The 13,988-nt window shown below is 47.5% G+C and overlaps 2 non-coding genes across 2 annotated transcripts; both read right to left on the reverse strand.

Annotated features, from left to right (window-relative positions):
* Positions 1 to 4,833: 4,833 nt before the first annotated feature.
* Positions 4,834 to 4,906, reverse strand: TRNAR-ACG (transfer RNA arginine (anticodon ACG)). The gene has a single exon. It is a non-coding gene; the product is annotated as a tRNA-Arg (tRNA).
* Positions 4,907 to 5,786: 880 nt separating this feature from the next.
* On the reverse strand, positions 5,787 to 5,858 carry TRNAW-CCA (transfer RNA tryptophan (anticodon CCA)). Its single transcript has one exon. It is a non-coding gene; the product is annotated as a tRNA-Trp (tRNA).
* Between the last annotated feature and the right edge of the window lie 8,130 nt (positions 5,859 to 13,988).

Raw genomic sequence — 13,988 nt, forward strand, 5'->3', positions numbered from 1 at the left:
TATCCCAGCTGAAACCAGTCGCTCAGGAGAATACATGGTATGTCAGACAGAATGAGGCAAAAGCACGCCTGCCAGCAGGCTTTAAAAAACACTAAGTACGGGAAAAGCTCAAAGAGGTGTGGAAAAGTATAGAAAAGGACATAGCTGGAGTTGCTGCATGTTGTCAGTGTCTTGTTTGTACTGAGGAGCTCAGTCTTAGACACAGTCCCCCAATCATGGTCTCAGAAGCGCTGGATGCTGGGCAATAATCCCTCCTTTTGAGCTGGTGACTTCACGAAGGCAGCCCAGCATGCACTTGGCCTTCATGGGTGCAAGGGCACACAGCTGACTCTTGTTCAAGTTGTTATTCTCCAGGACCCTCTGTGCCTTTTTCTGCACTGCTGTTTTCTTGACCGTCACCCCCAGTCTGTAGTGCTGCATGGGGTTATCCCATCCCAGATGCAGGATGTTCTGTTTGCCTTTGCTGAACTTCCTTCACCCTGTCCAGGTCACTCTGAATTAGTCATCCCTGCTAGTGTCACCTGCTCCCCTCCACACTGGTGTCATCCACGAACTCACGTAGGATTAATCCTACCCCATTACTGAGTCTGTCAGTGAAGGTGTCCAATAGTATCAGTGTCCGCATTGACCCCTGAGGAGCTCTGGGAGCAATTAACCACCATTAGCACTTCCAGCCTCTGACCACAACCCTTCAAGCCCAATGTCCCAGACCATTTTCCACCCACTCCTTACCCACAGTTAATGGTGAGGCTTCAGGTAGCTTTCACTCAGTGATGCTAAGGAAGACAGAGAGGAGTTCTGCACAGGGCTTATGAAGAAAACATACTTGGAGACCTCAGGAGCAATCTTGCTGCCCAGCAGTCTAGCAAGTCACTAGGCTGGGCTGAGAAAGGACTTAAGGCATCATAGCCTTTGAAGCAGGTGGCATGCTTGCAGCTGTGATGATCCTGTGATGCTGATGCCAGAGACATGGACAAAAATCCTGGAAGGACCTCATGAGGGCAGCTGTCCCTCGTCACCTCCGCAAGAGTCAGGCAGGAGTCAAACCTGCAGTCTCCTGATCCATCCTCAAGCACATTGTCTATTGCACCACTGGCCCAAGCCCCTGGTCCCACTTGGTGCCCGCCCCCCATGGTTTATGTATCACCTGGATGTGTTGCTGGTCAAAGGGAAGTAGCAAGACCACACCTAGCTTCCTCCTGCCCCATCCATGACAGCCCCCATCTATGTCAGCCTTGCCTTCTCTCTACGGGGGAGAGGTCAGTATTGCTCCTACTGGTCCCAGCACCCAGGAGAAGTGGTTCCTGTGCTGAGTCCCCCCACAAGGAGGCCAGGCAGAAAAGGAAGATGGTGGTCTACAGCCCTCAGCTGCTCTGATGGGTTGGAGGAGACATCTTGCCTGCCCCATGAGAAGTGTGGCTACAGTTCCCAGCTAATGCAGGGCTTGGAGCAGCTCATGACTCTCTGGAGCAGCTCATGACTCTCTGGAGCTGTTGTGCCCACCTGAGGGGTGAGTTCAGCTGAAGACCACCTGTTTTGTCCCCCACTTACTCTTGCCTGCTGACAGAGGGCCGAGTGGGTGAGCTGTGCGTAGTGAGATCTTGCTTGATGTCCAATTGGTCTGGGATAATCTGTCCATGGGCATCTTTCTCTCCATAGCTACAGCCTTGCTGGGGGAGTTGCCCAGACACCCCTGGGGTGGTTCCTATGGAGAGGACTTCCCACCACCCAGGCTGGTGTCCCTGGTGGGGAGCAAAAGAGTATGGGAACAGGAACTTCATATTGAATAATAGAGTGATTCAGGTTGGAAATGACATGTGGAGGTCTCTAGTCCAAATTTCTGCTTGACTTAAGGCATTCATATCAGTGCCTTGACTGCTTGAACCCTGAAGAGCTCCAAGGATGTAGAGTCCACAGCCTCTCTGGGCCCCTCTCTCAGTGATTTACCATCCTGATGGTGAAATTTTTTTGCCAGTATATCCAGTCAGAGCCTCCCCTGATGGCAAGGGAGGGTTTTGCTGTGCAGTAGGCCCAGCAAGAAGGGAGAAACACCAGACAAAGGCAGGCCACCATGGAGAAAGAGGTCCCCTGTCACCATCAGTATTAAGGCCAGGAAAATGGTGAGCCAGGCAGGAGTCAAACCTACAATCTCCTGATCCGTAGTCAGACACATTGTCCATTGCACTACTGGCCCTGGCCCTCCTGGAGCTCTGGGGGCTTCCCATCGCTGGATGGGCTTTGTGAAAGGAGCAGGGGGTTGTGCAAGAGGTTTTAGTTAAATGTAGAAAAAATTAGACTTTTACAAGATCCCTGGAAAGGAGGTGATCTTATCCCCTGCACAGAGCACAGAAGTCTTTGACATTCGGTCATTTTGTTAGTCGAGCTTTGAATGTCTCCAAGGACGGGAACTCCAAAAGCTTTCTGGGACCCTGTCCTAATGTATGACCTCTGATGTATGACATTTTTTTTCCTATCTCCTAACAGACACTTTTCTTGATGTAATCTGTTTTTGTTGAGTTCCTCGATACCCACAAGAAAAGCTTGGCTCCACTTTCTCTGTAGGTACACATAGTATGAAACAAGATTATAATCCTTGACCTCTTCTTCTCTGTATTATAGAAACCTAGGCCACTCCTTATCAGGGACTCCACAACCTTCTAATCTGGATGACCATCTCCCAGACTTACTGCAGTCTGTAAATGTCCTGGAGATCCCAAAACGGTATGAAGACTCCAGATGTGGTCCCACAAGCATCAAACAGGGTGATAACCATTCCCCCAATCTGATGGTTAGACTTCGGTGCTGACACAGGAAAACCAAAGCTCATCTGGAGCTGAGATTGGTAGGGATGTGGAAGGTCAACTACATGGCTTTTAGAATCACATTAGCAGCAAATGAAAAATTAAGGAAAATATGGGACCCCTTCTGAGTGAGGGAAGGAGGGAAATAGCAACAGATGTGGAGCAGGCTTGAGGTACCGAATGCCTTCTCTTCTTGTCTTTACAGATGAAGTCTGCTCTCAATTTTATGTCCCTTTCCCTTCTGACAGAGCTTATGGCAGTGGATTATTCATGGCAGAGGATGACCAAATCAGGAATCACTTGAGCAAAATGGACACATGAAGGACACAAGAGTAGTTGCAAACTTCCAGCATAGATTTACTATGGTCCTACCTGATCTACCCAACTGCCTGCCTTGATGGAACCTGGGAAGGAAACACTTCTTTATCTTGACTTAAGTGAGGCTTTAAATAAAATCTCCAAGAGTCTCCTTGTAGCCAGATTGAGAATATATGGTCTGAAGGAGAGGTTAAGAAGGTGGGTGAAAAGCCAGCTGGACTACAAGACCTGAAGTGTTGGGATCACCAGTTGGAAATGTATCAAGCGTCTTGTTAATTATAGTGTTTGCAGGTGTTGATACTGATACCAACACGCTTAAACACCTTCATTAACAACCTGCATGATAGGATGGGCCTTTTAATACTGAAATGAGGCTTATAAGAACGATGGGGGCAGACTTTTTAGTAGGGCCTGTAGCAATAGGACAAGGGTTAATGGTTTTAAACTAAAAGAGGGTAGATTCAGACTAGATATAAGGAAGAAATTCCTTATTAGGGTGGTGAAACACTGGACCAGGTTGCCCAGGGAGGTGGTAGATGCCCCTAGAAACATTCAAGGTCAGGTTGGACAGGGGTCTGAGCAACCTGATTCAGTTAAAGATGTTCCTGCTCATTGCAGGAGGGGTTAGACTAGACATCCTTTAAAAGTCCCTTCCAACACAAACCATTCTGTGATTCTATGATTCTGTGATCAGAGAGGACAAAAGCAAAGTTCCGCCACGTGGGGAGGAAGCACCCCAGCAGTACCCTGCAGAAATAGGGAATCTTTACCCTGGCGTGATTCAACCACACAACCGCCTGATCTGGAGTAAGATGTGCTGCCCTTTTGCTACAAGATGGACATGGAGGGATGCAGCCCCCAGGCATGGACCCAACCTGGGTGGTGGGGATGTGCTCCTCATGGGGACTACCCCAAAGCTGGCCACTACAGCTCCCAGGAGATCCAGGCCTGACCCCGACCCTTATAAGCCAGGCATTGCTGCTGAGTCTTTTGCTAGGCAGGTGAGATGTCTCCCCTACCTCAGTCACTGTCCCTGGCACCCACCAGGCCCCTTTTGAACCAGCTGAAAACTTACCTGCTTACCCCCTCTCCTCATGCCTTGGTTGCAGCCCTCTCCCTTCCTCACTCCCTCCTTTTATCCCTCTCTCTTTCCCAACTTCATCAATGACACAAAATTTGGGAAAACACCCTTCCCTCATATTTGGCCAGAACCTCCCATTTATACCTATTGCCTTTAATCCTCTCATCATAAAACACTGTGAGGCACCTGGCTTGAGGACCTCCTCATAGATACAGGAGAGTTGCTACCAGGTCCTCATTGAAACCTCTTCTTCCCCAGGACAAATAAACCCAGTTCCCATGGCTTCTCCTCATATAGCAAGTGCTCCCACACCATACCATTTTGATCGCTCTCAACTGGCCTTGTTCCAGTTGATCACTGTCCTTATACTGGGAGGCCCAAAGCTGCATGCAGTATTCTAGTACAGAACAAGAGTAAGCAGCAGAAATAGAAGGGTGTCAGTAAGGAAAGCAGGAGAGTGATGAGACAAGGTGCCCAGCTCCACCATAAGGTCTGGAGGAACTCTTTCCTTCCTGCAGGGCAAGAGGACACCTCAGCAGTTTTGCCTAGCAGAAGGCCCCAAGGATGGATGATGGCCAGCAAGAAGGCAACCTTCGTGGAGAGAGAGAAGGAACCTCCCCAGGCTAAAAGTGTCGAGCCAGGCAGGAGTCGAACCTGCAATCTCCTGATCCGTAGTCAGGCGCGTTGTCCATTGCGCCACTGGCCCTGGCCCCTCACCACCCCTGTGGTCCTGGCAGGCTTCCTGTGTCCTTCATTCTGGAGAACTTCCCCTGAACCCATCACAAGGACACCAAAGAACATCCGAAGCAACATCAAGCAGTGACGAACATCAGCTGGACAATCCAGCCGCCCTGCGATTCAGCTTAGGCTCTTTGTGACCTGCTACAGTGATAGGTCTGGGAGGCCCTGTCAGAGATCAAATCGTACTCAAGATAGATGGTGTTCCTTGGTCTCCTCTTGACCACTGAGGAAATGATCTCTTCAAAGAAACCTATCGTGCTGGCAAAAAGTGGTCTGGTGTTGGTAAACCCATGATCCCTGTTTCCAGTCATTTTCATGTCCCTCCTCCATTTGGGCATGGCTTTCAGGAATATTTCTTCCACCGCCTTCATGTGGGCTCTGAACTGATGCTGACCAGATTAGAGGTCCCTAGACACTCCTTCTTAATCTTCTTGAAAAAACCTCTCATGTTATTCTTCAGAAAGTCTCCCTGTTGCCATGGTCTTTCATTGAGTAATTGCCCCTGACCCCCTCCAGAAATCCCCTGGACTGACTGTACCACCTCATGTTAGCCTCCTGGGCAAGTGTTGCCTGAGGACAAGTCCAGGTTCTCCAGGAGCACTTCAGAGAGGAAGACTTCTCTTCTTTCTGCTTGTTGATGAGGTCACCTGCTGCGGATACCCACCACGACAAGCCCCTGAACTGGAGCTGAAAGGAAAACTCTGGGCATCACATTTCCCCCTCCCCTCAGCCACCCCTGAGGTGCCCCCTTATAGCTGGGCTGGCCGATGTCTTGCAGATACAGGCAGGGCAGCCCCCCAGAAAAGTAGGGGCAATACAGAGGGCGGCCAGTGGTGCCCCAGGGCTGACCCCGGTGTGATTTGAACACACAACCTTCTGATCTGGAGTCAGACGCGCTGCCCTTGCGCCACGAGGTCAGGGTGGAAGGATGCAGCTCCCCACCGGGAACACCAGCCTGGGTGGTGGGGAAGTCTTCTCCTTGGGGACCACCCCAGGTGTGTCTGAGCAACCCCCTCAGCAAGGCTGTAGCTATGGAGAGAAAGGGGCAACCTGAGGAGAGGGTGGCCAAGGCCTGGCTGCAGAGAGGAGTCCAGGCTGCAGGATGAATATGCAGGGTGGGGTGGGGTGAGCCGCAGCGTCAGTGTGAGCGGGAGCCAGGCTCAGGGATGCTGTGAGGGAGAATGGCAGCCCACGGCAGAACACAGGGAAGGGACCAGGTCCCCTCCTGCAGCACAGCCAGAGATGGGGTTTGGGTATGTACCCAGAAATGGTGGTGGACAGTGTCAAGAGCAGGCAGCCCATGGGCTCAGTTCAGTCACAGCTGGCACTACAGCTCCTGAAGTCCTTCCCCAGCCACAAGCCTGTATTGGCTGATAATGGCAGCTAGACCTTCTGCAAGGAAGGCACGACATCCCTTCAGTGCAGGCAAGGTCCACCACCAGCTCTGGGTGCCCAGTCCTTTCCTCACTGGTAGTTAGCACAAGGTTGTCATGGACAAGGGTGTCAGAGAGGAGGTGAAACCTTCCTTCTTCCTCTTCAACTCCATGCCCACCCCAGCCAGCATGCTGGAGGAAGACTGAGGCAGGAAAATGGTGTGGGCACAATAAGAGCAGGGGGCTGGGGCTAGCAGGGCAATGGACAAACCACCAGGAGACTCCTGTCTGGCTCAACCTACTCTTGCCCACAGGCTGGCCGTGGTGGAGGGATGGGGATCAGGCTGTCCTGGTGTCCTTCTGGAAGTGGTGGATAATGCGCCATGGGTTTTGCCCTGGCTCTGGCTTATCACCTTTCTCTGACATGTATTCTGCCAGCAATAACACATTTTTCTATCAGAAATCCATCAGGCATTTTTCCCAAAAACAGTTGTTGTTACACCTCATTCGTGAATGTCTCATTTCATCTGGCACTCCTGCAGACTGGATAGAGGCAGAGTGGCTGTGCCTCCGTTTGCCCCATTCCCTTTCTCTTTCTGAGCATGTTTTCTTCTGCTCAACCCATCTCTGCTTTGCTCCACCTCCAATTCATCCCACATTGTTCTCCACTGCCCCTGCCTTTGGCCTTGTGTCACAGATTCTGACACCTTTAAACTCCGTTCCTGTTTGCCTCAGAGCTCATATTAAAAACCTTATAGCTAGAGCTCTGACACCGTTACTAATATGTCTCTTTCCTTTTAAAGAAACTATTTAATGTAAGTGCACCAATTTGTGATGCAATGCTGAATTTATTGTTGCCATTAACAATGATCCATTTCAGAAAAATTCTTTAGAAATTAGGACAAAAATCGAGAAAATGGTTTATAAATGTAAATAAAAATTAGAGCACCCAAATAAGGAATGGCATAATTGATAGTTTAATGGATGCATTTATTTTCTGCAGTGGATGTAGTTAACTATCTGTGCTTAAGGCATTTTGCTTGAATTGCCCAGCTAATGAGCTACTTGTCCACCATCTGTATGTACTGTGTACAAGTACATGAGAAGATATACAGTATTCATTTGGAAGGAAAGACTGTGATGATCTTTATTAGATTTCTACTTGTGGATAACCATTTGGGAGCAAGCAACAACACTCTCACCTGGGCTAGCAGTAGGGTACAGTTTTACATGGAAAGGTTCTTCTCGTGTGCAAAAAGAAAGCACAAGACTCTCTGAAATCCTGCATTTTCAAGCTTTTGAAAATTAGTTTTATTTAAAAATAAATAAATAAATGACATCGTGTGGTTACTGCTTTCTGACTGTATGAGGCAGCATTGATTAGCAAGGCATGAAGCACTGGGGGAAGGTCTCCTGCGGTGGGATGCTGCTTTAGAAACTTGAATGTGTCTCGAGGGAAGATGCTTACCTGTGCACTAGGCAGCAGAGCTCCCGTTATTACTATAGTTACAAAGTTTTTTTAAAGTTATATAAATGATGTAACATCATAAGTTAGCTTTGTTAGTTATACACCCATCCTGAACGTGAGCAGCTCGCTCCGGTCCCTACAATCCAATCTCAGACACCAAAACCCGTCCCTGCGCTCCAAATGTATTAACAAACAACAAGCATTTACTACGTGAATGGTCGATGCTGAAGATGAGCGAAGAAGCAGGCACCTACCTTTCCCCCCGAGCAAACCCTGCCCCACCAGAAGGGCCTTGCTGTCCCTTCCTCCGCAGCAAGTCGTCCCGCAAGAGGGAGCCATGGACCGGCTCACGGGCTCCGCAAGCTGCAAAGCCGGACCGGAGGGGCTTTCTGCTCGGTGGAGGATGCTCCGTCCCTAGGCTGCGCTGGAAATTCAGCTGGTTTCCTTCCTGGAAAGACGGTTCTTTCTCCACAGCCCATATTAGATTTTGGTTTTTCAGTCCCACTGGTCTCTGTTAAACTTTCCCCCCATCAGCCCAGGGTTTTCTAGAAGTGAAGCCTCAGATGTGGCCACAGGCTTCACCTGATGCCTGCTCCCTGCTGACCACCTCACAGTGGCACCTCTCCCAATTTATCCCACACTGGAGACACTCAGCTGCCTAAATTCAGATATCTAGTGTTGTGTTATGGGATATGCTGCCTGGTCTCTATTTGCCCCTTTGGAAACACTGAGTATCCCACACATTTCTGTCCCATGCTAATATCTTGGATGCTTCAGGACATCTGTAGTGATATTGTGTCCAGGCAGCTGAATCCTGCCTGAGGGTGGGAGTGAGCTCAAAGATTCGAACATTTAAAGTAGGTGTCTCCACACAGGGGCGTGTAGTCGTGTGTTAGATAGTTGATACAATATTAGGGCCATAAAATATCTTGAAGAGATTCAGGAGATACTTCTGGACACTTGGCTTTGCTGTGTCTATTTGTAAACAGAATATATTGAAGTCTATATGGTATCAGTTGATAGAATACTGAAATTTTCAAATTTCTCAGCAGAACACTCCATTTCCCCCGCCCCCCTTATATTGTTATAAATAAGGTCAGGTTTTCAGCTAGCTCAAGGAGCACTAAACCCCAACTGCAATCAAATTCTGCTGATTTATATTGCCACTGCAAATCTGTGCAAGTGCTTGGGGGAAGCAGATTTATCTCTGTGCCCTAGATGAAACAGAAACAGCCATCTGTTTCAAGGTTGTTGATTCAAGGCCAGATTGGATGGAGCTTTGGGCAACCTGGTCTAGTGGAAGGTGTCCCTGCCCATGGCAGGGGCATTGGAACTAGATGGTCTTTAAGGTCTCTTCCAACCCATACCTTAGATAGGGTTGAAGTCTTCCTGTATCTCCATTGACCCTGAGGGAAAACTAGAAGATGGGGATAGATTAGACAGCTGGAATGGATTTCATCCCATCTCTTTTGGAGGCTGACAGTAGAGATCCCTCCATCTGAACTAGTCTTCTGCATTCCTTTTATAGTCAATGGAGAGAAGCAAGCACTGGATGAGCCTGCCAGAATATCACACTGTAGAAAGGACACTTGGCTACCTGAGTGGCTCCAATGCAGGCTCTAAATTGTAAACATCTTAAGCAGGATGAAGGGACCCCCACTTGTAATTTGGATTTATCTAATGTAAGACATACTCCACCAAAAGCCACAAAATTGAAGATCCCAAATCATGGGTGATTCATCTTAATAATGCTAATGACTAAAATAGTGATAAAAATGACCTAGCTCAGACTTTGGCAGTTGTTGGCATTTTCACACCCTGCATGGAAATGCATGAAAAAATCTCCAGCAGTCCTGTCTGCTGGTAAACTGGATGAACTGGAAACAGGCCTTTCCTGTGACCATTGCAACACTGAGCATGAGGAAGCAGTGACTTTATGGAGGGTTGGTGACTTTCTCCAGCCCCAGATGCAGCTCATTAGGCAAGGTGCAGAGCTTTCCCCATGTGTAAGTATTTCTTCTGTGATCTGTGTAAACTATGTCTTACGCCTGGAATAACCTGGGAGAGGAGGAGGAGAACAAAAAAGAGCAAGTGAAGTGCTGAGGCATCAAGGTAGAATGAGATGGCACTCCAAATTGGAAGACTTTTCCTGGGATAAAATTTCTGATCATAATTTGAAGGGGACTGTGACTGTATAATCATGTATAGTCTAATACTGAGGACATTAATCCCTAATGGCTAGAAATTATAGGGAAGGATTTTGAATGTAAGATAACTCAACAAGCACTCCTCTTCTACCAGGTTATTAACACACTCGAGATTTTGCATTTGTCCTTCATTTCCCATGGAAAAAAAAAAAAAGGTACAAACATTTCGAGCCCATCATTGCACAGAACAGGACCGTTTTTTGAAATTTTAAAAATAACACAGTGCTGGATCCTATCTGAGAGCTGAGATACTTCCTTGGCTTCAGTGGGAACTTGAGCCAGCTGAAGGTTTCTTGTCAAGGTCTTTGTTTCATCTATTTCCCTGGAGTGCCTGAAAATGGGTATAAATAGTTCTCCTGCCACATGGCTGCCCGTGACACTCAACCACACCTGTAGATTTGAAATTAAAAGCTAGCAAAGAAACCAGGAAGGCAGAGAACAATGCACATTGGCTAAGGGGAAGGTTTGTATTGTTGGTATCAAGGCCACTGGGTCAGAACAACATCAATAAATATCATGTATAGAATCAGGCTCAAGGAAGTGACACTGGTTTCTTCTGCTCTGACGGAGAACCTGTGCTGTCAGCTACCGTTTGTTTCACTATGACTGTTGGCAGTGCAGTTCACTGTACAGGCAGATCCTTATGGAAACTGTATCATTAATCTCACTTGTTCTGTGCTCTTTGCACACCTGCAAAACTGAGGGTGATGCTCGTGGCACCTGCAAACTGATAATCTGCACCTCAGGTATGACCCTGCTGTATGTCCTGTGATACAACAATGGTTCCCAAGAGAAAGCAATAAGGAGTAATGGGCATCCCATCCATAAACATACCAAATAATTTTATTCTGTTCCTTGAGGAAAAAACAAAAATCCTTTTTGTTTGTCAAACTATCCTTGAAAAGCCAGAAAAGTGAAAAAGCATTCTCTCAGGGCTCCCTGGAGAAGAGAGAGCACAAGCACTCATTTCTAGTTTATGGACCTCCCTAAAGCATTTGATCCTGTTTAAGAGAACTGCATGAGCACCTGGGAGTAAAACAATGGCTTTAGGCAACAGGTACAGGATCCTGCAGCACTGACCACTTTTAAGATGGTAAGAAATTACTTTTTAAGTAGAAAAATGGCATTTCTAATAATACAACAGAATTTCTGTGGAAATGAAGTCCTGGCAGCCCGAGCACAAACCAAGATGGTTAATTCCAGACTGCTGTAATGCCTTGTTCTTGGAGTATGGCACTAGCATTTGAGGAACTGAAGTGTGGCAGAGCAGTGGAATGTACACAACCCTGGGGAGACTTTCTGGTGATTTCCACATACTTTTATTTAAATGCATTATGAAACCAAATGCAATCTCTGCAGAAGTGCAGTCATGCATTCTTACTGACACATTTTCCAGAACACCCACTCAAACTGAAACCATGTGAGAAGAACCTTAATTAATCTGCACAGCTTTCTTAATAACTTGCTGCTTTACCTCTAAGGTGTAAGTTCTTACTTCTTTAATATTCAGATGTTTGCTCTGCATGATGTAAGAGTGGAGATGGGAGATGACTCATGGTCTGTGCTGGCTTGACCAGGATGGGTTAACTAGCCATCTGAATATTTGCCAAAGTGTTTGAAAGCAAAATGAGCAAGTGCAGCATCCTGGAGACATGGTTCCTAGCCACTGAGAAGATCTGTACTTTCCAGTGCAGCCTGGAGACCAGGGTCCAAGGCAGATTTGGCTTTCAAGGTAGGAAGCATGTGGCATAGTAAGTGGGGAGAAATGGGGGTAGAGGAGGTATGGGGCACAGGATTTTGCCTGTCTTTCTGATGGTGTAGGGAATGAGTTAAAAGGATGGTAGATTTGGGTTCAGGAGGTCAAGGGTGAACTAAAAAAAGGAAGAGCTGACGGAAAGCAAAGCCAAATCCCCAGAAGAAGAGTAGGGAGGTGAAAACCATTTTTCCTTGCTCCCATACATCCCAGGGTGTGCATGCAGTTGCTTTCAATATCCCCCTACATCTCCACAAGATCATGCTTTTGTGACACCCCTATCATAAAATCACAGAATGGTTTGGGTTGGAAGACACCTTCAAAGGTCATCTAGTTCCAACCCCCTTGCCATGGGCAAGGACACCTTCCACCTTGTAAGAAACTCCTCCTCAGCTTTCTTGCCGGCTCCTTTAGGTACTGGAAGGTGCTATAAGGTCTCCTTTCTCTTCTCCAGGCTGAATAACCCCAAGTCTCTCACGCTGTCCCATAGGGGAGGTGCTCCAGCTCCCTGATCATCTTCTTGGCCCTCCTCTGGTCTCAATCCAATAGGTCCATGTCCTTCTTATGTTGGAGACCCCAGAGCTGTACACAAGCACTGCAGGAGGGATTCCACAAGAGCAGAGTAGAGGGGCAGAATCACCTCCCTCGACCTGCTGGCCATGCTGCTGGTGATGCAGCCCAGGATATGATTGGCTTTCTGGGCTGTGAGCATGCATTGCAGGGGCTTGCTGAGCTTCTCACCAACCAACACCCCCAAGTCTTTCTCCACAGGACTGCTCTCAATCCAGTCTCTACCCAGCCTGTATATGTGCTTGGGATTGCCCAAGTGTGCAGGTCTTTGTACTTGGCCTTGTTGATCCTCATGAAGTTCGCATGAGCCCAGCTTTCAAGCCTGTCAAGGTCCCTGTGGATGGCATCCCTCCTGTCCAGCATGTTGACCACACCACACAGCTTGGTGTCATCAGCAAACTTGCTGAGGTGCACCTGATCCCACTGTCCATGTTGCCAACAAAGATGTTAAACAGCACCAGTCCCAGGACCAGCCCCTGAGGAACACCAGTCATCACTGGTCTCCACTTGGACATAAAGTCTTCGCAATAATGCAATAATGCAATAATTTGAGTGTGACCATCCAGCCTGGGGTCTATCCGTGAAATACATGTCTCTCCAGTTTAGAGACAAAGATGTCATGCAAGACAGTGTCAAATGCTTTGCACAAGTCCAGGTAGATGACAGCAGTTGCTCTTATCCACCAGTGTGGTAACGCCATCATAGAAGGCCACCAAATTTCTCAGGCACCATTCACCCTTAGTGAAGCCATGTTGGCTGTCACAAATCGCCTCCTTATTTTTCATGTGCCTTAGTATAGTTTTGAGGAGGATCTTCTCCATGATCTTGCTGGGCAGAGTTGGGACTGACTGGCCTGTAGTTCCCTGGGTCTTCCTTTTTTCCCTCTTCAAAAATGGGGGTTACATTTCCCCTTTTCCAGCCAGGGGGAATTCATATCTCAGATATGATGGATGGTAGCTTAGTCACTCAGATGCCTAGCTCACATGGAGACAGCATGACTACGTGGTTGAAACCCACTTCAGTTTTCTAAGTCATGCCCTGCACTTTAATGCAGAAGAAACAGCAGGAGACATCATAAGACTTGCTCCAGAAGAGCCTGTTGGCTAAGGCAATGCCAAAAACCAACAGGAGAGAGTTTTGGACCTGTCTGTCTTGTCCCCTGAGGATTAATCACCTCACGTGATTAACCACCCCAGAGTAGAGCAAGGATCCTTTCTTAGTAAAAAAAATAATAACTTGATGTTTGTATCATTTGCAGCAGTTTGGACTTGAAGCTTTGAGGGGATCTGCAAATGGATTGCAGGTATTGGTTACGTTTATTAAATCATTCTGGAGAGAAAACAGCATGAGTTTCAGTTGGAGATGCTGGCTGTTCCTCAGCTATTTTCTACAGATGAAAGACAGGCTGGGGTTTGGTTCCTTCTGCTGATTAAAAGTCTGAATAAAACTAAAGCAGCACCACTTCATGGGCGGGGTTGTAAAGACCCAACTCTTACTTCCTTTGTGTCTCACACCTGCACAGCACAAAAAGTTTCATTTCACTACGAATGGAAATGTTCACATTAAGTGAAATAATGTATTTTATTTTCTAATGGTAATTTCATAGCAGTAACCTGGCGAAGTCTCAGCTCACTTCAGTCCAAATCAAACCCCTTTCTGTTTTCCAGCTTGATGCA

This window comes from Falco biarmicus, chromosome 6 (assembly GCF_023638135.1).
Source record: "Falco biarmicus isolate bFalBia1 chromosome 6, bFalBia1.pri, whole genome shotgun sequence".
NCBI classification, from domain to species: Eukaryota; Metazoa; Chordata; class Aves; order Falconiformes; family Falconidae; genus Falco; species Falco biarmicus.